This window comes from Diceros bicornis, chromosome 11 (genome assembly GCF_020826845.1).
Source record: "Diceros bicornis minor isolate mBicDic1 chromosome 11, mDicBic1.mat.cur, whole genome shotgun sequence".
Taxonomy (NCBI): domain Eukaryota; kingdom Metazoa; phylum Chordata; class Mammalia; order Perissodactyla; family Rhinocerotidae; genus Diceros; species Diceros bicornis.
Genome location: NC_080750.1, coordinates 29647097 through 29672489, shown reverse-complemented (window position 1 = coordinate 29672489; position 25393 = coordinate 29647097). Strand labels below are relative to the sequence as shown.

Genomic DNA, 25393 nt, shown 5'->3' with positions numbered 1-25393 from the left:
TGGCGGCCGAGGGGGAGGAGCCGAGGCGGGGGGTGGAGGGAGGGGGCCGGGAGCGGGGCGAGGGCGGGGGCCACCATTGCTCCCCGCGCCGGGCTCTGTGTCGCCGCCGTCGCCTCGGCGGTTGGGGGTCGGTGGGGCGGCGCGGGCGGGGGGCGCTGCGCGGGGCGGCGCGCCGCTGTTTTGTCTCCTCCTCTCCCAGTGGAGCGGCTCCGGCTGCCGGGGAGGCCCCGGCTCCCTCCGGACGCCCGGCCAACGGCGGCGGCGGTGGCGAGTCCGCGGCCCTGCCGAGAGGGAAGCGACGCCGCGGTCTTCCCAGGCGACGCGGACAGCAGGTAAGAGCGCGGGCGGCCGAGGCTGGTGGGAGGGAGCGCCGAGGGCGCGGCGATAAAGCCTCGCTGTCCCGAGTGCCGCCGCCTCCCTCCGCGCCCCCGCCCCGCGCCTGTGTTGTTTGCTCCGGGGTTTGCGGAGGGGTTTTCCGGAGCCTGTGGCGGTGACAACGGCGGGGAGCTGGGGCACGGGGCTGAGTGCCCCGGGCAACGGTCGGGGAGCGGGACTTGGAGAAAGGGGACGGCGCGCTGCGCGCCTGCCCGTGGGGGGCGCGGGGCCGGGCTGAGGGAAGAGGTTACGGACCCCGGCGGGGGGGATGGGCCGAGCGCAGCTGGTCTCGCTGTGTTTACATCTCTGCGCGAGTCACCTCTGCCGAGAAGCGGACTGAACTGACCCGCCTTATCCCGCGGGGAGGCCAGGGCGGGGGTCCGGCTCCGGAGGAAACGCGTCCTGGGAGGGTCGGGGAGGGCGGGAGGCTGCGGCCGGCGCCGGGGCAGGGCGGCGGGCGCGGGGCGGGACCGGGGAGGCTGCGGCCGCTCGGGGTGGCGTGGAGGGCTGGAGACCAGTTTCCTTCCCCGTCGGGCCTTCTCGCCGCGCCTTACCTTTCCCTCCCTCCGCCGCTGGCTCGCACGGCAGGTTGTATTCTTTTATTCTCGCTCTCCACGCCGGGGCCCGTGCTGCCGGTTCCCCCTATTCCCCGGGGGTAGGGAGGCTTGGCTCTGATAGAAATCTGCTTTTTAAACAAAACAAAAACGGGCTCTGTAACACGCGCGTCCAGTGACCGCCTTCGGGATCTCTCTTCGCGAAGCTGGCCCTCGGGGCCGGCGCTACTGGATGTTTTGGGGGCGCGGGAGGAGGACGGTGAGGGCTCTGCGAGGGCTGGTACAGACCGCCTGAGCAGCTTTGCGAGCAGGGCAGCCGAACCCCCTCTCTTGCTCCACTTGAGCGTTTTTATTTCGTGTCAATAAAGGACAGAGAAAATATTTTTTATAACGCCAAGAGTAATCCAGATTGCATTTTCTAATGCTTGTCGTGTGCCAGCGTCTTGGGCTTTCTTTTTCTAGGAGCTAGATTGGCTGCAGAATAGCGTTTCTTTAAGTTCCTAGTACTTCATTAAATGAGGAAGGGGGGGACACTTCATTGTAAAATTGTAAATTTTCCCCCTTTCTTGTGATATTGAACATTTACTTCAGCTGTGGTTTAAATTTTAATCTGCTGGTGATAGAATAGTAATCGTGTGTTTGGTAATCAGATTTGCTTTTCTCTTTCTGTGAGTCTCTATCGAGAGGTAAATTATGCACTTTTTCTAGTGCCATAATCAGAGAATAGTGCCACAATACAGAAGAATGTACCCTTTTCTAAGATAGGATTGGATGTTTGTGTTTCAGCTTCTTCCTTTCTTCAAAAGGTAGAATGACTTTAGATAGGACTGGAAACTCTCGAATTACATTTAAAGGAATTTAGGAATAATTAAAGTTTATGTATAGTGCAATACAGTTTACACGTTGCGTTCATATGGATATTATTAAGAGATCTAGTAAACACATGAGTAGAAAATTTGAACATACTGGGCATTTGAAATTTGAATGTTTAATGTCAACCTATTTTTTAAGCAGTGATATAACTAATTACTTTGATGAATCGTTGAATCTCATTTCAGACGTGTATACTCATTTACAAAATAATCAGAGTATAGTTGAAAAGAATTTGTAACTTTGAGATGTTCTTTTCTGAGTAAATAGATTGGTGACTGGCTGTGGTAGGGCTTACCAGTGTTGATGGCTCTACCTGCTCACAGATTGTACAGCAAGTTTTTTTTTTTTTTTTTAGTAACATCTTTATTGAGATATAATTCAGTACCCTTCACCAATTTAAAGTGTACAGTTCAGTGGTTTTTAATATATTTACGGAGTTGTGCAGTTACCACCATAACCAATTTTAGAACATTTTCATCACCCCAAAAAGGGAACCCATGCTCATTAGCCCTCACTCTCCATCCCCACACCCTCAGCCCTAGGCAGCCACTGATCTACTTTCTGTCTCTATAGATTTGCCTATTCTGAACATTTTATTTAAATAGAATCATACAATATGTGCTCTTTCGTGACTGGTTTCTTTCACTTAGCATAATGTTTTCAAAGTTCATCCATGTTGTAGCTTGAGTCATTACAGTCAACCGTCCCTATCCGTGTATTCTGCATCAGTGGATTCACCCAATCTATTCTGTATTATATTTACCATCTGGGATTGGTTCAACGTGGAACCCATGGATACAGAGGGCTGACTAAGGGACTTGAGCATCCATAGATTTTTGGTATCCTCTGGGGTCGTGGAACCAATCCCCTTGTGGATACCAGGGGATGACTGTATTTCATTTTTTTTGTCCTTGTCGTTGAGGAAAATTCACCCTGAGCTAACATCTGTGCTAGTCTTTCTCTATTTCGTATGTGGGTCGCCTTGACAGCATGGCTGCCGATGAGTGGTCTAGGTCTGGGTCTGGGAACTGAACCTGGCAATCGAAGTAGAGCACACTGAACTTAACCACTAGGCCATGAGCTGGCCCTTGTATTTCATTTTTTTAAAATCGTTGAGTAATATTCCATTGTATGGATATACCACGTGTTATTTTTCCATTAATTGGTTGATGAACATTTGAGTTTCCACTTTTTGGCTATTGTGAATAATGCTGCTATGAACATTTGTGTACAAGTTTTTGTGTGGACATGTTTTCATTTCTCTTGGGTATGTACAGTTTTTTAAAAAATTAGCTTTTTGAGTTATTTAATACCAAAAATTAATCCATTTTAAGTGCACAAGTCAATGATATCTAGTAAATATGTAGAATTGTTAAGCTATCACCAGAAGCCAGTTTTAGAACATTTCTGTCACCTCCAGAAATTCCCTGTTTGTAGTTAACCCTCATTCTCATCCCCAGCCCCATGCAACCACTGATTTGTGTTTTGTCTCTATAGATTTGCCTTTTCTGCATATTGCATATAAATGGAATCATACAGCATGCAGTTTTTTGCATCTGACCTTTCACTTAGCATAGTGTTTTTGGGATTCATCCATATTGTAGCATTATCAGTATTTTGTTCCTTTTTCATTGCTGAATAGTATTCTATTGTATGGATATACCACATTTTGTTTATCTGTTGACCAATTGATGGGTATTTGGATGGTTTCCAGTTTTTGACTGTTGAGAATAATGTAGCTTAAACATTTGAGTACAAATCTTTACGTGGATATATGGTTTCATTCTCTTGGGTAGATACCGAGGGATAGGATTCCTGGGTCATCTGTTTAACTTTGTAAGAAGCTGCGAAACTGTTTTCTCAAGTGGTGGCACCTTTATGTTCCTAACAGCAGTGTGTGTGAGTTCCAGTTTTTTCACATTCTTGCCAACACTTGTTATTGTCTGTCTTTTTTATTATAACTGTTCTAGTGTGTATGAAATGGTTAACTCACTGTGGTTTTAATTTGCATTTTCCTGAAGACTCAAGGTGTTGAGCATTTTTTTCATATGATTATTAGCCATTCATATATCCTTTTGGTGAAATAACTATTCAAATCTTCTGCCCATTTTTTGTCTGTCTTATTATTATTGGGTTGTAAGAATTATATATTCTGGATGCAAGTCCTTTATTAGATACATGATTTGCAAATATTTTCTCCCATTCCTTGGCTTGTCTTTTCATTTTTTCATTGGAGTCTTTTTTTTTTTTGTGAGGAAGATTAGCCCTGATAACATCTGTTGCCAGTCCTCTTTTTGCTGAGGAAGATGGCCCTGGGCTGACATCTATGCCCATCTTCCTCTACTTTATATGGGATGCCACCGCAGCATGGCTTGATAAGCAGTGCATAGGTCTGCGCCTGGGATCTGAACCCTTGAACCCTGGGCCACCTAATGGAGCGTGTGAACTTAACCACTACGCCACCAGGCCGGCCCCCATTGGAGTCTTTTGAATTGCAAAAGTTTTAATTTTGATGGAGTCTTATTTCTGAATTTTTTCTTTTATAGATCATACTTTTGTTTTCATAGGAACTCTGCCTAATCCAAGGTTTTGAGGATTTTCTCCTTTGTTTTCTTGTAGATGTTTATAGTTTTCTCTTTTATATTTATGATCTATTTTGGGTTAATTTCTATGTATGGTATGAAATAAGGGTCTAAATTCATCTGTTGCATGTGGATTGTCTTAGTACTATTTGTCAAAAAGATGTCATTTTTCCATTGATTGTAAATAAACGTTTATTTCTGGATTCTCAATTCTGTTCCCTTATCTATATGTCTGTCCTTATGCCGGTACCACCTTCTCTGGATTACTGTGCTTTATGGTAACTTATGAAACCAAGTAGTATAAGCCCTCCAATTTTGTTCTTTTTTTTAAAAATTGTGGCTATTCTTGGTCCTATATAAGAACTTTAGGATCGGCATATCGGTGTCTGCAAAAGTCTTGGAGTTTTGATGAGGACTGCATTGACTGTGTAGATCAGTTTGGGGAGAATTGCCATCTTAAAGTATTGAGTTTTCTAATACATGAACATGAAAATTTCTATTCATTCATTGATCTTTAATTTTTCACAGTGATGTTTTATAATTTTCAGTGTACAAATCTTAAAAAAATTTTATCTTATTGTGGTAAGAGCACTTAACATGAGATCTACCTTCTTAACTTTTTAAAGTGTACAATACAGTATTGTTAACTATAGGCACAATGTTTTATAGCAGATGTCTATATTTATAGAAGATTTCCTTTTTAATCTTCATTTGTTCAGAGTTTTTAATTATGATTGAGTATTGGATTTTGTCACATGCTTTTTCTGTATCTGTTAGCGTGACCAAATGTCACAGTTTGCCCAGGACTGTCTTGGTTTTAGCACTGAAAGTCCTGCGTCTTGGGAATACTCTCCCAGACAAACTAGTCACCTTAGTGTCTGAGATGATCATGTGGTTTCTGTGTTTTATTCTGTTGATATGGTGTATTACATTAATTGATTTTCAGATATTAAACGAGCCTCATATTTCTGGGATAAATCCTACTTGGTCATGGTATATAATTCTTATTCTGTGTTGCTGGATTTGGTTTGCTAATGTTTAGTTGAACATTTTTTGTCTATATTTATGAGAGATACTGGTCTATAGTTTTCTTATCTTGTGATGTCTTTGGATTTTGTTAACATGGTAATACTGGCCTCATAGAATGAATGAGAAGTGTTCCCTTTTCTGTTTTCTGTGAGAGTTTGTGAAGGATTGGTGTTATCATCTCTTTGAATACGTTTGATAGAATTCACCAGTGAAAGCATCTGGGCCTTGATTTTTTTTCTTTGGGAAAATTTTAAACTACTAATTCAGTTTCTTTGCTTGTTATAGTTCTATTCAGATTTTCTGTTAACTTTTGAGTTAATTTCAGTAATTGTGTTTCTAGGAAGTTGTCCATTTCCTCTAAGCTATTTAATATTTTTGGCATACAGTTCATAATATTCTTATACATGCTTTTAATTTTGCAAGAGTGGGTAGTGCTGTCTCTCTTTCATTTTTCATTTTGGTAGCATGTGTCTTCTCTCTTTTTTACCTGGTCATTCTAGCTAAAGCTTTGTCAGTTTTGTTCCTCTTTTCAAAGAAACAAGTTTCGGTTTAATTGATTTTTTTTTCCAGTTGTTTTTTTGTTTTCTATTTCACTGATTTCCATTTTAATCTTTATAATTTCTTCCTTCTTCTTGCTTTGGGTTTAGTTTGCCTTTCTTTTTCTGGTTTCTTAAGGTAGAAGCTTAGGTTGTTGATTTGAGATCTTTCTTCTTTTCTTTCTTTTTTTTTTTGTGAGGAAGATTAGCCTTGAGCTAACATCTGTTGCCAATCCTCCTCTTTTGCTGAGGGAGATTGGCCCTGGGCTAACATTCATGACCATCTTCCTCTACTTCATATGTGGGATGCCACCACAGCGTGGCTTGATAAGCGGTGTGTAGGTCCATGCCCGGGATCCGAACCTGCAACCCCCCGGGCCACTGAAGCAGAGTGTGCAAACTTAACCACTACGCCACTGTTTTTTTTTTTCTTTACTTTTGGTGGGGAAGATTGGCCCTGAGCTAACATCTGTGCCAGTCTTCCTCTATTTTTGTATGTGGGATGCCACCACAGCATGGATTAATGAGCGCTGTATAGGTCTGTGCCTGGGATCCAAACCCGCGAATCCTGGCCCATAGAAGCAGAATGCATGAACCCAACCATTATGCCACCTGGCTGGCCCCCTTCTTTGCTGATATCGGCATTTAAGCAGCTATAAATTTCCCTGTAAACACTGTGTTAGCTGCATCCCATACATTTTTATATGTTCTGCTTTTTAAAATTTTCATTCAGTTCTGCATATTTTCTAATTTCCTTTACCCATGGGTTATTTAGAAATGTATTGTCTAATTTCCAATTATTTGGGGATTCCCCAGATTTCATTGTTGTTGATTTCTAATTTAATTGCCCTGAGGTAGGAGAACATACTTTGTATGATTTTTATCATTTTAAATTTATTGAGACATTTTTATGGCCTTGTATGTAATCTATTCTAAAGAATGTTCCATGCGTTCTAGAAAAGAATATGTATTCTGCTCTTGTTGGGTGCATTGTTCTGTAGGTGTCAGCTCAAGTTGGTTTATAGTTTTCAAGCCTTCTATGTCGGGTGCTGATTTTTCTGTCTAGCTGTTACAGCAGTTATTGAGAGTGAAATATTAAAATATTATTGAGCTATCTGTATTTCCTTTCAGTTCTGTCAATTTTTGCTTCATGTTTTTGGGGCAGTGGTTTTAAGTATGGTATACATATATAATTGTTTTATCTTACTGATAAAATTGACTTTTTTATCGTTATGAAAGATCCCTCTTAGTCTGTAGTAATATTTGTCTGGTATTAGTGTAACCCCTCCAGCTCTCTTTGCTTACTGTTTGCATTGCATATCTTCTTCCATCCTTTTGCTTTCAGTCTATTTGATTTTGAATCTAAAATGTGTCTTATAGACAGCATGTAGTTAAAATGCTTTTTTTTTTTAAATAGTCTGACCATTTCTGCCTTTTGATCGGAGGGTTTAATCTCTTCACATTTAATGTAGTAATTGATAGTCAGATGTATGTCTGCAATTTTGCTATTTTCCATATGTCTCAGTTCTTTTTTTTTTTCTTTCCTCATCCTCTACTGCCTCTTCTGGAGTTAATGGGTATTTTCCAGGGTATTATTTGAATTCCTTTCTTAGTTTTTTTTTTTTTTGGTGAGGAAGATCAGCCCTGAGCTAACATCTATTGCCAGTCCTCCTCCTTTTTTTCCCTTTTTATCCCCAATGCCCTAGTAGATAGTTGTATGTCATAGTTGCACATCCTTCTAGTTGCTGTATGTGGGACGCCACCTCAGCATGGCCGGACAAGCGGTGCGTCGGTGCACGCCCGGGATCTGAACCTGGGCCGCCAGTAGTGGAGCGCACACACTTAACCGCTAAGCCATGGGGCCGGCCCCCTTTCTTAGTTTTTTAACTAGATTTTTTGAGTTATTTTGTGAGGTTGCTCTAGGGGTTGCAATATATGTCTTAATTTTTGACAGTCTACTTTGGATTGACTAGTTTAATTATGGTGAAATGTAGAAACTTTGCTCCATTTCTTCCTTCTTTCGGTCTGTTAGTATTGTCATGTATATTAAATTTTTGTGTGTTAGAAGCCCAACAGTACGGTTTATAATTTTTTAAGGCAATTGTATGTCTTCTAAAATAGTTAAGAGAAAAAAAATTTAAACTATCTTGTATATTTACACATGTATTTACCTTTTATGGTGCTTTTTATTTCTTTTTGTATATTTAACTTATGGGCTGGTTATTTCCTTTCAGTCTGATGGACTTCCTTTAGGATTACTTGTAAGGCAGGTCTGTTATCAATGAATGATCTCAGTCTTTGTTTTTTGGGATTGTTTTTATTTTGCCTTTATTTTTGAAGAGTATTTTTGCTGTATATAGAATTCTTTGTTACAGATTTTTTTCTTTCAGCATCTTGAATATTTCATTTCCTCCTTTCTGGCCTGCCTGCCTGCCTTCCTCCCTCCCTCCCTTCTTTCCTGTCCTTCCTTTTTCTGTCTTTTTTATTAATTATCATTTAATCTTTTCTTTTTTTTTTTTGGTGAGGAGGGTTGGCCCTAAGCTAACATCTGTTGCCAGTCTAACTCTTTTTGCTTGAGGAAGATGGTCCCTGAGCTAACATCTGTGCCTATCTTTCTCTGTTTTGTATGTGGGACACCACCACAGCATGGCTTGATGAGCAGTGTGTAGGTCTGTGCCCGGGATCTGAACCCGTGAATCTTGGGCCACTGAAGTGGAGCACACGACCTTAACCACTAACCACTGGGCTGGCTCCTGGCCTCTGTTGTTTCTGATGAGTTGATTTTCTCTTTGTGCTTTCATGATTTTCTCTGTCTTTGGCTTTCATCAATTTTACTGTGATTGTGTATACGTGGATCTGTTTGTGTTTATCCTACTTTCAACTCATTAAACTTAAATCTATAGATTAATGTTTTTCAGCAATTTGGTAAGTTTTGACCATAATTTCTTCAAATATTTTTTCTGTCCTTTCCTCCGTCTCCTTTTCTTCTAGGATTCTCATTGTATGTATGTTGGTATGCTTGGTATCCCATAAGTCTCTGAGGTTGTGTTCATTTAAAAAAATTTTTTTCTGTCTTTCAGAATTGGTAATTTCTATTGATAAATCTTCAAGTTCACTCACTCTTTATTCTGTCATCTCAAATATGTAACTGAGCTGTGCTCAATTGAATTTTTAATGTTGGTTGTTATACTTTTCAACTCCAGAATTTCCATTTTATTCTTTTTTGATAATATCTGTATCTTTATTGACATTGCCTATTTTATGAGTTATAGTTTTCATACCCTCCTTTAATTCTTTAAACATGGTTTCTTTATTTAGAGATAAAATTAAATTTTAGATAGATTTTACCCATACTATGCATTAAATTTTAAAATGATGTTTCTTTTACTTCTAAATTGTATTCCATATTTTTCTTCTGTATTTCATGATATGCATGAAAGTATGTTATTCATAAATGCTAAATTTCATCTTATAGTTTTTATTTAAACATAATTAACAATTTCCTTATAATGTTTATTGACATAGGATCAGTGTGCAATTTGAAAGACATGCCATTAATTCTGAAACCTTAGGTCAGTCTGTGAACTGATTATACAGTATAATGTCTGCTTGTTTGTCCATATTTCTTGCTGATCAGTTCTCTCTTGATAAGTGCTAATAGGTAGAAAAAAATGGAAGAAGCCTAAGAGAGCAATATAATGTGTTAGAATGATTACAGAGTATCAGAATCTTTATATCAGCCTGTACATTTAATAGTATAGTATTTTATTCATTTTAGTTACTTGAGAGATTTCAGTAAATAAGATAAATACAGTACCTGTTCTTATGGAATTTATATTCTGGTGGAAGAGACAGACATTAAACATATAGACAAATAAGATAATTTTAGACACTGATAAATATAATGAAGAAATAAAATAGGGTAATGTGATACCAAATAGAGACTGTTGGGGGAGCTACGTGGAAATTGAATGTAATTTGGGGGAGGGGAGCCATGAGGGAAATGTCTCTTTGAAGGGATGGTATTTGATGTGGGATCTGCATGATGAGTCAGGAGGACTCAGTCTGTTGATGATCTGGAAGAGCTTTGTAGCCTCGAGAACAGGAGGTGCAGAATAAGCTTGGTGTGTTGGAGGAATAGGGCCTTTGTGGCTGGAGCTTAGCAAGCCAATGAAGGAGAGATGAGGGATGAATGAGGTCAGAGAAGTGGAGTGGGCTAGCCTTGGGTTGATCTTTATAGAGACCATGTTAAAGAGTTTAGATTTTTCTTCTAAGTGTGGTGGGAACCCACTGGAAAAATATTGCAATGACCTTCATTGTGTCTAAAGAGTTAATTTACAGCTCAGTATGTTTCTGAGTGTAGTAAACATATGTAGGATTTTCTGTAAATGATTTTAGCTTTATAAAGAATAGCAGGAAGATAACTTTTTCTTTGTATTTCTTCCTTGAAATTTAATTCTTTAAAAATAAAGTAAAATGTCAATGTCTATAAAACTTGGAGTTTGTAGTACAATTATAGTAATGGCAAAAAGTCTTGTGATAACAACTTTAGCCAATTTATGTTAGTATTATGAAATTACACTTTCAACTATAATTATGGGCTAAAATATACATTCATGTAGTTGTATGATTGACTTTCTAAATAATTTGGTATATAAACATGTTTTCTTTCGCTATTTCACTAGTAAAAACAGTCACAGTTATTTTTGTTTGGCTAACTAATATTAACATAGACTAATTATGACTTAAAATGATCTCAGATTAGACAGTGTGGAATATAGTCTTTCAAAGCTTTATGTGAATAAAACTTTTGAAGATAAAACTACACTTTCAAGGGGCTGGCCCCGTGGCGTAGTGGTTAAGTTCAGCACACCCCACTTCGGCAGCCCGGGTTCGGATCCTGGTTGTGGACCCACTCCACTCGTCAGCCATGCTGTGGTGGCGACTCACATACAAAATAGAGGAAGATTGGCGTGGATGTTAGCTTAGGGCTTATCATCTTCAAGCAAAAAAAAGAAGAAGATTGGCAGCAGATGTTAGCTCAGGGAAACTCTTCCTCAGCAAAAAAAACCCCCAAAAAGCAAGAAACCAAAAGACAAAAAAAGCTTTCTTTTCAAAGTACCACTATTGTTTATTAAAAAAAAAAGTAACCCATGGTTTTTATAAATTGAACAGTAACCTCCAATATTTCTCTTTATAATGTCATATATATTTTTAATATTTAAAATATACCCTTCTATAAGGAAACCAAATATGTTTCAAATAGACTAGATATATCAGGTCAACCTAGATATACTATAATTTGGAAGGTATTTTTAAATTACTCCATTTCTGTGTTAATATTGATTTATAATGAGTATCTGAATATTTTTCGTGCTCTTTTATTTAGTAGCCGTTTATTCTGACTGTATTCAGTATTATATGTATGGTTGTTAAAAGGTGCTTACTTTTTTCCCCAAATGATTTAAAGTGGCTTAACAAAGGACACATGTATATTAGAGATAATAAAATAGAAGAAGGAAACCAGGCACAAGAAAAAGTTGAGTTAGGTAAAAATTTTTTGTGCTGGCCACTGTTATGAGAGGTGTTATGTGCAAAGGTGATTATAATAGCTACAGCCGTACTCTAATGGAGCTTCTATTCTATTTTGTGTTGGTGGAGTGGGTAGAAAGATAGACAGATTTGCAATAAGCATGTAAATAAAAACCTCACCTTGCATCTCATTTTAGAGGAATGACAAAAAGCTGGTTTGGGGCAGGATAAAATCCAGACAATTAAAAAATATTGTGTCTATTGCCTGATATCTTTAGTATCTTGAATATGATTCAGTTAAAGTAGGGTAAAGCTAATTTGTTTTGGTTCCTGAGCTAGCGTATGTTAATTTGCTTTATTGGGTTATAAATTTGGCTCAAGAACAAAACCAAAAAACTTCTCTAATTTGGTAATTTATGTGGTTTATAGGCATCTACTCAGCCATAATCAGTGAAAATGAGGAAACTTAGAGGGGCATTGTGGTGGATTGATTATAGGGCTAGGCTTTATAAATGATGTAAGAAAAAAAGCTCAATTTGTGGATTGGGGGTATAACAAGCAAATAATATAATGATTACAGAATTAATATTAAAACTGAGAATCTTTTGGGTTCTTATCTAACTTGAAGGCCAAAGTCCCAATATTTTCATGAATAAACTTTCCAATTTGACTAATTTTATTTTAACCTTGCAGTGGGTGCCATTTAGATACATGAATAAAGAGGTAGGTTTTCCTTATAAAACTCAATTCTGTGTTAAACATGTACCATTCTAAACTTTAAATTTCATGATTATCTTAACTTGATTTCAGATTATAATTAGTAAGAACTAGAAAATATATTCATTTTAAAAAGAATTAGTAAATTATTTCCACTTACATTTTCTCTACTAGTGTGCTTAAATAAACTTTCAGAACAAGTTCATTTTTTATGTTTTATTTCATAATCTGGATGAGTTTAGAATGTTTCGGGAAGTCCACCTTCATGAGTTTTTACTCAGTTCTTGGAAGTGGAGATGTTTTTACTATGCCATATCTAAGCATTTAAACTCAATCATGATATCACTCTAAAATAAATGATAAAGCATTTTAAACCTCCCATGTATTTTACGAGGGAAAGACGGGGTCTATGTCTTCTTCATTCCAGATTATTATGGTTTTTATCTTCCTCTAAAAGTTGTTGCTGGATTGAGTTTAAGTTTTACATTATCTTTAACTTTCTGGAATCTTCTTCATCACTGTCATCAACTGATCTTTATGAAGTCTTGCCATCATACTAGATAACAATACCATGAGAATTACTTACACTGTAATAATTATGGTAGCTGTTAAGTAGTTTCTATTATTTTTTGCTTTTTACAGATGAGTGTGAGAATTTTGAGACGTTAAATAACTTGCTGTTCAGAAAGGAGTTAACATCTCAGGTCTGAGACTGCTATCCTTAGAAAGGTCTGCTTGCTAGGTTGGCCCTTGGCTGGCATCTGGAAACTGTCTCTCAGAGTATTCCCGGTAACTGATAAGGGTGATTCTCTGTGCCTAGATTGTTTGTACAAATAATATGTTTATGTTGAACACTTGCTTTCCTTCTGGGGGTTCTGGAATTTTGGTACACATGAAGCAGAGGGTGACCATGTGACTAGCCCCCAATAAAACCTTGGGTACTGAGTCTGATGGGCTTCCCTGGACAGAAACGTTGTACATGTGTTGGTCATTTTTCTTGTTGGGGGAAGAAGTAAGCTCTGTGTAACTTCTCATGGGAAGGAGAGAGCATAAGGAAGCTTGCAGATGGATTACTCTAGATTCCATCTGTGTCTTTTTCCTTTATGACCTGCTGTATAGCCTTATTATAGCCGTGAGTACAATTATATGCTGAGTCCTGTGAGACCCCTGACAAACGTCTTCAAGTCTAAAAGAGATTCTGCCCTGCTGAGGGTAAAGATTTGTGTTTTAGTTTCTGAGGAAGAAGTTTATTTCCTTTTGCCTGGTGATTAGCGTCCCGGGTACAATGGAGAAGATGACATTTAGTCCTTCAAATAAAAATAAGCATACATTTTTTCATTCATCCATTTATATACATTCTATAGGCCCATAAATGTCCATGTTCCAGGCCCTGTGGAAGAAGCTATAAACCTTGGCTTAATTAGGTAAAGGGAGATAATCTTGTAAATAGTTTAGGCCTCAATATGGGAGACTAGGTGCACTTTTTCCCCCAGTTGCTTCTGCAAGGGGCCTTTTTATTTAGCACTATGTAAAAGTTTATATTTTGGTTCCAGGTAGTTCTTTTACTTGAAATATGGTAAACCTGAATTATGATATGAGGCCTGTATCTGAGAATCTTTGTTTCATGCTAATATAGAATTGCAGGGCCGGCCCTGTGGCTTAGCAGTTAAGTGCGCACGCTCTGTTGCTGGCGGCCCGGGTTCGGATCCCGGGCCCGTGCCTATGCACCGTTTCTCCGGCCATGCTGAGGCCGCGTCCCACATACAGCAACTAGGAGAATGTGCAGCTATGACATACAACTATCTACTGGGGCTTTGGGGGAAAAAAAAAATAGAATTGCAGGCCAACATTTCTTCTAAAAAACAAACAAGCTCAACCCTGAAGAGAGCAAAGGAGAAAGAAATTCTGTCAGTTTCTCCCTAAGGCCTACAGAACTTCAGTGAGAGAATTCGTGAGTTAAAAAATTCTTTTACGCCGCCCCCCCATCCTTGTTTTTTTTGGAAAGTGAAAAAAAAAATCTGTATACTTACGTAATTTCCATTTAATATATTTTAAACCTTCTAATCAGCCCACGTTATGAGCCAATAAGGAAGTGGGTAGAAAAATCTCCCAGGGTGGGGTGGGAGAGGTTTTATGTGCTTCTTTCACAGTTTTAATTAAAAAAAAAAAAAACTTGTGTAATCATGAGGCACACAAACTTTAAGATTAAGAGCATGGACTTTGGAGCCAGACTGCTTAGATTGAAATTCTCACTCTGTCACTTACCTGTTGTTTGATCTTGGGCAAGTTACTTACATTTCCCCATGCCTCAGTTTCCCCAAATGTAAAATGGGGATATTATACCTGTTTTATAGGATTGTGTAGATTAAATAGATTAATCTGAATAATGAGTTTAGATAATACGTAGCATAGAGTAAGTACTCTATAAATGTTAGCTATTATTATCCCTTTACTGTTTGGAAGAAGAAGGAAAAATATTCTAAACTAAGCTAGTTATTGACTTTCTTCTAGGATAAATTCACTTTAATGGATTCTTATCCTATCAAACCAGAATATTAAAAGATTGTTGTAAACGGCAGGTCTTTGGGCCAGCCCCGTGGCTTAGCGGTTAAGTGCGCGCGCTCCGCTACTGGCGGCCCGGGTTCGGATCCCGGGCGTGCACCGACACACCGCTTCTCTGGCTGTGCTGAGGCCGCATCCCACATACAGCAACTAGAAGTATGTGCAACTATGACATACAACTATCTACTGGGGCTTTGGGGAGAAAAAAGGAGGAGGATTGGCAATAGATGTTAGCTCAGAGCCAGTCTTCCTCAGCAAAAAGAGGAGGATTAGCATGGATGTTAGCTCAGGGCTGATCTTCCTCGCAAAAAAAAAAGGCAGGTCTTTGCTTCTTTTTTAAATCGTGAAAGTGAAGAAGTTGGCTAAAGTTTTAAAAATTGTGTGCACTAGGGTCTTTAGGATGGCAATTGCTGGATTGGTGATTTATCCCTCCTTAAAAAAGAAAAATTCTCCCAATTTGCTTTGTTGAATAAACCTTACTAGATTCTAGGTTTTCTTAATGATTGGGAATCTGCCAAATATCCTGATCACCTCTAGCTCCAGTCTCGTATAAAGGAGTTGCTTGACTACCGTAAGGCAGTTAAAACAAGTCTTTTATGTCTCTCTCTCTTGCTCTTTTTTTTTTGCTGAGGAAGATTTTCCCTGAGGTAACCATCTGCTGCCAATTTTCTTTCTGTATGTGAGCCGCCACCAAAGCATGGCCACTGACAGGCAAGTGGTGTAGGTCTGCGCCCGGGAACTGAACCTGGGCTGCTAAAGCAGAGCACACCAAACTTAACCACTAGGCCACTGGGGCTAGCCCTCGTGTCTCTTTTTGAATATACAGGAGGCTGTTGTGACCAGACTTGAGACTTCAATCATCTGAGCAATGGTCAGGACAGAAGCCTTGACTTTGTTACTTTTTCCCTAACCGAATCTCCTAGTACATGTCATTTTGTCAGGTTCTTACTTGACTTGGGAATTTGCTTATTCACAGAATATACATGGCTAAACACATTTATTTCCACAATTTAATATTTCTTACAAATAGTTCATGGCTTAAGTCTAGGAGTGAATATTCATATAAATTTAAGGTTATTGATTAGTAGTCAGACCTTTGTTGCTTATCTTCAGCCTCAAGACAGCTTGGATTCTAAGATGTGCTTAATGTGATCATTTCATATATTTATTCTGACCATTATCATTGCTGCCTTAGGATTTGACTGTATGTAAAATGGTAACAGAGAGATTAGGAGGATAAAAACATTAAAGGAGTGTAGCTAGGCAGCAATATCATTTTTAGCTCCAGTGGTGACTGTGGGCAGCCAAGTCGGGTTGATTTTGTCTTGCTGTCTCTTTGCTCATCAGTTCTTTAAATAACTGTAGAGTTTGATTATTCAGAGTATTTTTAGATGATACTTCACTGTTAGATTGTCAACATCATAAAGTAGATTGAATGGGTCAACATTGATTAGGTTATGCCAGGGGAACCTGGCCATTGTTGTTCTTTGATGAAGAAACCAACCAAAACATGCCTGGCAAAGTTTTAAAGCAAAAGAGCTTTCCTGCAATTTCTCTTATCCTATAAATTTCTAGCATACAATTTTAAATATCTGGATCAATCACCTTGCCCATGATATGAACTCCTGCTACCCAAATTATTTCCAGTCCTGACTTATGGGCCCAAATATTTGTAAACTGTATACTCCTTAAACTTAGTTCCCTCAAAGTGAACTCATTCGCATTTTCACAAGGGAATTCTTCTTTCTTTAAAAGATTCATTAATTTACTTTTTATCCCTTTAAAATGTACTAATTTTTGCTTTAACAAATTATAAGAATGAGCTTCTCAATTTTGCTGAGGAGCAATTAGATTTTAGGTATTATCTCTTCTGCTACTGCTTTATTCTTATATGAAGCATTAGCAATTTGATACAGCCCTGACTGATGCTGTCAAAGAGATGATAATAATAAATTAAGTGACATTCATTCAATGCTCATAGCGTGCCAGGCACTTTATGTAAAAAATGAAAAGAACTGAACACACCAATTTCCCAGAGTTGTTTTACTATCTTTTTATAGATGAGGATATTGAAGTGTAAAGAGATGAGTAACTGTCCAAGATTACATAGTCAGAGGTAAAGCCAACAGATATTTATTGAGCACCTACTGTGTTCTGGGGATACAGTGGCCAATAGGCTCTTAACTGTTAAATCATATTAGCTCTTAAATATAAAGCATACTATCAAAATAGTTTTCATGGGGCCGGCCCGGTGGCGCAGGTGGTTGAGTGCGCGCGCTCCACTGCGGTGGCCTGGGGTTCGCTGGTTCGGATCCCGGGCGCGCACCGAAGTACTGCTTGGTAAGCCATGCTGTGGCGGCGTCCCATATAAAGTGGAGGAAGATAGGCACCGATGTTAGCCCAGGGCCGTCTTCCTCAGCAAAAAAAAAAAAAAAAAAAGAGGAGGATTGGCGGATGTTAGCTCAGGGCTGATCTCCTCACAAAAAAAAAATAAAAAAAAAAAAAAAATAAATAAAAAAAAAATAGTTTTCATGTAATAAGGGGGATAATTATACCTATTTTACAGGGCCATTGGAAGGATGAAAAGGCAGTGCATAAAAATGATTAGTTCAATAACTAGAAAAATACATGGTTGAGATTATTATTGAGACCACTATTACATTAGCATTATAAACTACATGTATAATTCCTGTCAGACTTGGTAGATAATTTCCAAAATAGGACAATGAAGATATGAATCAGAAGTATTTCAGGAATTGAGTTCCATATTTAAAAGTTTAATTTTACCAATCAAATGGCTAAGAATAGTAAGTTTTTTTGGGGGGAGAATTTACTGATCCAGGCAGGAACCAATTGGGAATTTAAACTTTACATAGATTAAGATTACAAGCTACAATTCTTATTATTATTGTGATAATATTGTTAATGTTGAATAAGAATGTCTCTTTAATAGATTAAATTCTAATTGTCAACATTGTCCTCCCCCTCTTTTAAAGTCAGATTTATTGAAGTTTAATTTACATATAGTGAAATTCTTCCTTACATTTCCATGAGTTTGACAAATTCATACTGTTGTGTAATCATTACCACAAGATATGGAACATTTCTGTTACCCCAGAAAGTTTCCTTGTGTCTTTTGAGATCACCTTCTTCCCACTGATCTGTTTTCTGTTCCTACAGCTTTACTTCTTCTTGAATGTCATATAAATGGAGGCACCCTTCCTCTTTCTGATCTGTTAGGTTGTTTACATGTGGTTGCTGCAATAGCAAGTAGGATAACTGACCCCTATGCTGATACAGTTTTCTCACAAGTTAGGAATTGCATTAAGAAGCAATTAAATGAGAAAAAATGAACACGATCTGTTGGAAAATTGTAAAAAAAGAGAGTTTGTTAAAGGATTGGTAAATATATTCAATTTACATGACATTTAAAAAAGAACCAATTTAGGTGAATAGTTTTCACACTTTGGATGGGAAACTAATAAAACTAATAAAATCAATACAGTTCCTTGGACCCCAGTTGTACAAAGTTAGATGAATCATAATCCTTGATTCATGACACACTTAAATAATTAGCCCAAGCATAGCTGTTGTTTATTTTTAGTAATATATAATCAACACACATAAATCTCATTTAACATGAGAACTAGAATTCACATCACATTCACCTAGGTAGGCCTTAATATAATTTATTTTAAAATCATTAATAGAATTTTGGTTGTGTATATTATTAATTAGTAGGAGTTCCTTTTCCCCTCATTTTTGGGGGGAGGGGAATAACTTTTTCTAGTCTCTTTCAGTTTTGTTTTTGGTTTCTGTTGTTGTGAATTAAAAAAAATTTTGGTGTAGTCAAATTTAGTAATCCTTTGTTTTTTGCTTTCCATGTCTTATCTAGTAATTTTTCCTTAACTGTGAATTCATGAAGATATTCTGTATTTCCTTCCGTTTAAAAAAAACATTTTGTATATTTAGGTCTTGAGTATAGCTGTAGCAAGCCCTCGTGGTCTAGTGGTTAAGATTTGTGCTTTCACAGCTGTGTTGCTGTGATGCTGAAAGCTATGCCACTGGTATTTCAAATACCAGCAGAGTCACCCATGGTGGACAGGTTTCAGCAGAGCTTCCAGACTAAGACAGACTAGAAAGAAGGACCTGGCCACTCACTTCTGAAAAAATTGGCCATGAAAACCCTATGAATAGCAGTGGAGCATTGTCTGATATGGCACTGGTAGGTTAAGAAGATGGTGCAAAAAGACTGGGTGGGGTTCCGCTCTGTTGTACACAGGGACGCTAGGAGTTGGAATTGACTCAACAGGAGTAACAACAACAAAGTACACCTGTAATTTATTGTGAATGGTGAGAGGTAGTGATTTAATTTTTTGTCTTGTATGGATAATCACTTGTCCCAGCATCATTTATTAAATAGTCTTTTTTTTTTTTTTTCACTGATTTAACGTTGCATCTGCCCTACACAGTCATGCGTGGCTTAATGACAGGGATACATTCGGAGAAATGTGTTGTTAGGCAGTTTTGTTGTGCAAACATCATAGAGTGTACTTACACAAACCTAAATGGTATAGCCTACTACACACCTAGGCCATATGGTACTATCTCATGGGACCACTGCCCCAAGTATGTGGTCCGTCGTCGACTGAAATGTCACTGTGTGGCACATGACTGTATTTCCAGTATGCATGGGTCTTTTTCTGGCTTCTATATTCTGTTCCATTGGTGTATTTGACAATATCTACACCATTATTTATGCTGAATTACTATAGACTAGATAGAGCAATTCTTCAGGAGGGTCTTGGCTAACTTTTGCTCTTTGCTCTTCTACATACTTTTTTTTTTTTTACTAAGTAATTTTTTGTAAAACCCTCTTGGAATTTTTGACTGGAAATATATTGAATTTATTAGATGAATTTGGTGAGAACTGACATCTTTAAGATATTGAGCTTTCCTATCCATGAACATGATATCTCCATATATATAAGACTTCTTTAATTCCTTTAGTAAATTTTATGATTTTCTCCACAGAGGTCTTTGTACATCTTTTGTCAGATTGGGTCTTAGATATCTTATAGTTTTTGTGGTTATTGTAAGTGATATCCTTTTTAAAAATTACATTTTCTGTTAGTCACTGGTATATAGGAAAAGTTGATTTTTATGTATTGATCTATATCCACATACCTTGCGAACTCTCTTATTCTAATATCTGAAGATTCTTTTGGATTTTCTGTGTGGATAGTCTTAGCACCTACAAACAATTATTGCTTTATTTCTTCTTTTCCATTTCTTATGTCTTGATTTTTTCTTATCCAACTCTACTGATTAGGATTGCCAGTGTGGTGTTGAATTGAAGTGGTAATGGTATGTATATTTGTTCTGTTCCCAGTATCAGGGGGAAAGTTTTAAATATTTTGCCATTGAGTCTTGGCTGCATTTTTTTTTAATTATGAAATCTTATTAAGTGATTTTTATTGCATCTGCCATGACGATGTATTAATTATCTATTGCTGCATAACAGATTACCTACAACATGTGTTGGTGGGGATGTGGAGAAATTAGAACCTTTATACATTGCTGAGGGGAATGTAAAATGATGTAGCTACTTTGGAAAACAGTTTGGCGTTTTTTCAAAATGTTCAACATAGAGTTACTATATGTTTCAGCAATTCCACTCCTAGATATATACCCAAGAGAAATGAAAACGTATGCCCACACAAGAACTTGTGTGTGAATTTTCATAGCATTATTCACAATAGTCAAAAAGTGGAAACAACCAAAATTTGCATCAACTGATGAATGGATAAATCAAATGTGATATGTCTATGCAATGGAATATTATTCAGCAATAAAAAGAAATGAAACACTAATGCGTATTACACATAAATGAATATTGAAAACATTATACTAAGTGAAAGAAGCCTGTCACAAAAGTCTGCGAATTGTATAATTCTATTTATACGAAATGGCCAGAACAAGCATATCTCTAGAGATAGAAAGTAGATTAGTCGTTCCAGGGACTAGGGGTTGGGGAAGGATGAGAGGTGACTGCTAATGGACATCGGATTTTTTGGGGGAGTGCTGAAAATATTCTAGAATTAGATTGTGGTGATGATTGCATAACTTTGTGACTCTACTACAAACCATTGAATTATATACTTTAAGTGGGTGAACTGTATGATATGTGAATTATATCTCAATAAAGCTGTTTAAAAAAAGGTAAGTGCGTATGTGGTTTTGTTAGATATTGCCACTAAATTCCCCTCTCAAAGTGTTGTATCAATTTACATTCCCACCAGCAGTGTATAAGTGCACAGTTTTACCAACAGAATATGATGTCATACATTTTATTTTATTTTTTTATTATTTCTTTAAAAATTTTTTTTGGTGAGGAAGATTAGCTCTGAGCTAACATCTGTTGCCAATCCTCCTCTTTTTGCTGAGGAAGACTGGCCCTCAGCTAACATCTGTGCCCATTTTCCTCCATTTTATATGTGGGATGCCTGCTGCAGCATGGCTTGATAAGCGGTGGGTAGGTCCACGCCCGAGATCCGAACCTGCGAACCCCACGCTGCCAAAGCAGAGCACGTGAACTTAACTACTATGCCACTAGGCCGGCCCCTGGTGTCTTACATTTTAATTTTCTCCAGTCTGATAGGTGAGAGAAGTGGTATCTCATTTTTTAAAAATTTATATATCTCTTTGAGTGAATTTGAACATCTTTTCATATGTTTAAGGGCCATTTTTATATCTGTTTCTGTGAATTGTGTGTGTTTTCCCTATTTTTCTCTTGCATTTTTTGGTCTTTTATTCCTCTATTTTAAGTGTTCTTTCTATTTTAGTGATATTAGCCCTTCGTGATATAATATCCTATATCTAATATCATAGATTGAGTTTTCCTTGTCTTTGTACTTTATATAAATAAAGTCATGCACATAAACTTTTTTGATGAGAGTGTGATCTGTACTCTAGGCAACTAAATTATAGTAAATATAGCAGAATTTACTTCTGAGTGATACTTAGGTTTGCTATCATTTTGCATAGATTTTTTTTCAGTTCTCAGTATTCAATGTTCAAAGTTGTTTCTCTTCTTGCTGAGCCAATTTCCCCCTCTTCTTCTAGTCCCAGACTAAATGGTGGCTCCTTTCTGAAGTCTCTCTAGAAGCTCTGAGGCCAGGGTGGGTGTTCCTTTTTTTAAGTTCGCACTGTACTTTGTAGTTTCCTTTATGGCATTTACATTATTGTAATTGCTTCTATGTGTTTCTCCTTACTAGACCCTTAGTGGTCTGAAGGCTGTCCTGGCTTCATTTTTGGGTTCCTGGCATGGTGCTGTGTTTGGTATATAAGTGCTCAGTAAATATTATTCAAAGAACTGGTATAGTAAGAGATAGGAAAGAGGTGATGTCATTATAGGGAAAAAGCTGTCTTTGAGGGACAGGTGGAATTTGAATAACTAAGGAAGAGGGCACCTCTGGTGAGAGAAGAACACCAGCAAAGGGATAGGGATAGGAATGAGCTTAGTATGTGTAGTTAGCAGTGAAGATACTTGTCTGGTTGGAACATGTTTGTTTATTCTTGTAGTCATCACATCTATACCCTGTATCTACTATGTGAAAGACACTGGTTTAGGTGGTATAAATCACAGATTTTTAAAACCTGGATACACAGATTTTTAAAACTTGGTCCTTTGGGAAAGTAGTAGGAAGTGAGATTAACAGGTAAAAACGAGCAGGATTTTAGAGAGCACTGAAAGAAAGGCATAGGTGTTGGGCTTGATATGGTTGATAGGAGGTGGCAAGTGAATGATCTGCTGGAAGCTGTTATTTCCCTGATGTTTTTGTGAGGGAGGTATGTAATGTGGATTGGGGGAAGAGAATTACAGAAAATGATATTGAGCCCTGAGGGGATGAGGTTGCACAAGAGCTGAGACATGTAAGACAGCTAGGAATTGGCCAAATGGGCAAGCAGGGGAAGGATGTTCAAGATGAGAGAGAAGAATATAGAGAACTACAAACAACTGTGGTATAAAGTTGTATGGAGGGAGTAAAGGAAGATGAGGCTGGACAAGTGAGCATGGATTAGATTCGTGATTCCCATACCTGAGCACATCAGAATGAACATTTCATAACTTCTGAGAAATAGACCTAGACCCTTTGCTTATTCCTTCTAAAGCAGGATGCTCGCAAAGAGGTTGAGATTTCATCCTGCAAGTGATGAGGACCTATTGAAGAATTTTGAGAGAGGCCTAACATTATTCCATCTTGAATCACCCTGATATTGCAGTAGATGGACTGGAAGGGAGGGAAAATTAGCAGCAAGGAGGCAAAGTCTGAGGCTATTACAATATAGAAAAATGATAATAAGGAAACTCAACTAGGGCAGAGGATATGAGATTAGAGAGAAGGGATCAAGAGTGAGAGTATGATGGTGGTGTTGGAGAGGAGTTGCAGATGACTTCAGGATCTCTGTTTTTTAGGCAACTTGTGTGGGTGTTGGGGTAGCTTACTGAGCTAAGCACAATAGGAGAGGTAATGCTTTTAGAGTGGTAGCAGAGAAAAAAATGAGTTTAGTTTGAAACATATTGGACTTCTCCTCCCACACTTTACACCGTCACATTTAATGGCAATTCCAGGTGCTCTGAGTGATATCTTTAGATTCATTTTTGACTCTTCTCTTTATTTCTCACCCCAAATCCAATTTGCCAGCAAATATTGTCCATTTTATGTTCAAAATATATCCAAAAGTTGACCACTTTGCACCTTCTCCAGAACCTACCACTCTGGTCCTAGCCACTATCATTTCTCACCTAATTATTATAGTAGCTTCTTAATTGATCTCCCTGCTTCGGCGCTTGTCCCTGTATCTGTTCTCAAGACAGCATCTGAATGAGTCTTATATTAATCAAGTCATCTTTCTGCATACAACCCTCTTTCTCCCTGGAGTAAAAGTGAGAGTCCTCACAGAGGGCCTACACGGCCCCCTCCCTTTACCTCTTTGTCATCATCTTCTATTCTTTCTTCCTGTTGCTCGCTTAACTCCAGCCACATTGGCATCTTTGCTGATCTTTGAACTAGTGAGGTGTACTCCCACTTGAAGATCTTGAATATTCTCTTTTCTTTGACTAGAAGCCTCTTCCCCTAGTCATTGCCACAGCTCACTCCTACTTTCAGGTCTTTACTCCTATGTCACTTTTTCACTGAGTCCTTCTTTGACCATCTGGCTTGAAATTGCAATCCTCTTCCCTGACAAATACATTAGTCTCTCCCTTTGATTCATTTGTCTCCTTAGCCATTATCGCCATCTAGATTTATACTATACATATTTTGCCTATTTTCATCTCGCCCCACTGGAATTTAAGATCTATAAGGACAAGGACTTTTGCTTTATTCACTGCTGTACCTCTAGCACTGAAACTGTGATAGCATATAATAGGTGCTCAGTTAATATTTATTATATGACTGAATTAATTATTGGAGTGCCTGGGATACCTTGGAATAGATACTATTTATTTATACCCTATTTAATTTCACAAGGAAGTAGAGGCAAGGAAGTGCCTAGTAGACAAACTGGAACCTATAAAATGATTTAGACTGGAACAGAGATTTGAGTGAAGCCATGGCAGTACATGAGATAGCTTAGAGAGAGTGTAAAGAGTCAGAAGAAGAGTAGGGATGGGATCCTGGAAACACCTACATGTAATGGTTGACCACAGAGTAGCACTGTCCTTAGACTTAGCTGAATGGGAACCCTGCTCTGGGCCTTGTACTTTAGAGGTCCTCATCTGGCCTTCCTCCACCTACCTCCTCCTGATAGCTTGAGGATTTTGGGAAGCCAAGGGAATTAGTCCATCTGGTACATATTTCTAGATCAAGCTCTAAGTATTTGAACCCCAGAATTCTCTGCCCATGTTGCCCCTCACAGGCTTCTTTCCTGATTGTCTCCTCTCTTGACTGTACTACATGTATGGGCTAGGCCTAAAGGATGGCCTAAAGGATGCTGCTGTTCGCAGGCATGTGGCCAGAGCTTGGACATGTGGTCTCGGATGTCCACACGTATGTGTATGAGGCTCTTTGTAGTATGGCATGGAGCCAAAGGTGGGAAGAGAAAAAGGGACAGGCTGCAGGCCAGGAGAAGGACGTATGGTCCTCCCATGCCCCCACAGAACTCGAGGGAGTCTGAGAATTCCAAATCGGAACTTAGCCTTTAAGGTAGTTATAAAAGTGTATATGTCAAGATAGGAGGATAGAATAATAGTTTAACAGCTTGTTAGCTTCATTTATAACTTTAAAATGTTTAGACATTAGACAGGGTATACGGGCTTCCATTTGTACTCTTGCCCCGAGCCCTTTGAAAATAGGAGTGGGCCTGCAAGAGGGAATTGAAAAGGAGTAGCTAGAGAGGGAGAAAATATATTCAAGAGAGTTTCAAGCAGGGAATGATCAACAGTGTCAGATACTTCAGAGACATTAAGTCCTATGAAGACAGAAATGTATCCATTGGATTTGACAACCAGAATTTAGTAAAAATTTCACTTGATGGTGAGGGATGCCAAACTTCCATAGAAGGAGGAATACCTGAGAAATTAGGAAGTGGAGACAGAGTATAGATTATTTTTCTAGAACCTTATCTG

The 25393-nt window shown here is 38.3% G+C and overlaps 1 protein-coding gene across 11 annotated transcripts in view; it reads left to right on the top strand.

Annotated features, from left to right (window-relative positions):
- Nucleotides 1-223: 223 nt before the first annotated feature.
- The window catches only part of ELF2 (E74 like ETS transcription factor 2), a 95764-nt gene continuing 70594 nt past the window's right edge, over nt 224-25393 (top strand). For 5 of the 11 annotated variants that reach the window (XM_058550072.1, XM_058550080.1, XM_058550073.1 and 2 more), the window contains exon 1: nt 224-332. The gene's annotated coding sequence lies outside the window, so the exon portion shown is untranslated. The remainder of the gene's footprint in view (nt 333-25393) is intronic. The other 6 variants (XM_058550081.1, XM_058550075.1, XM_058550076.1 and 3 more) reach the window with 2 other exon arrangements.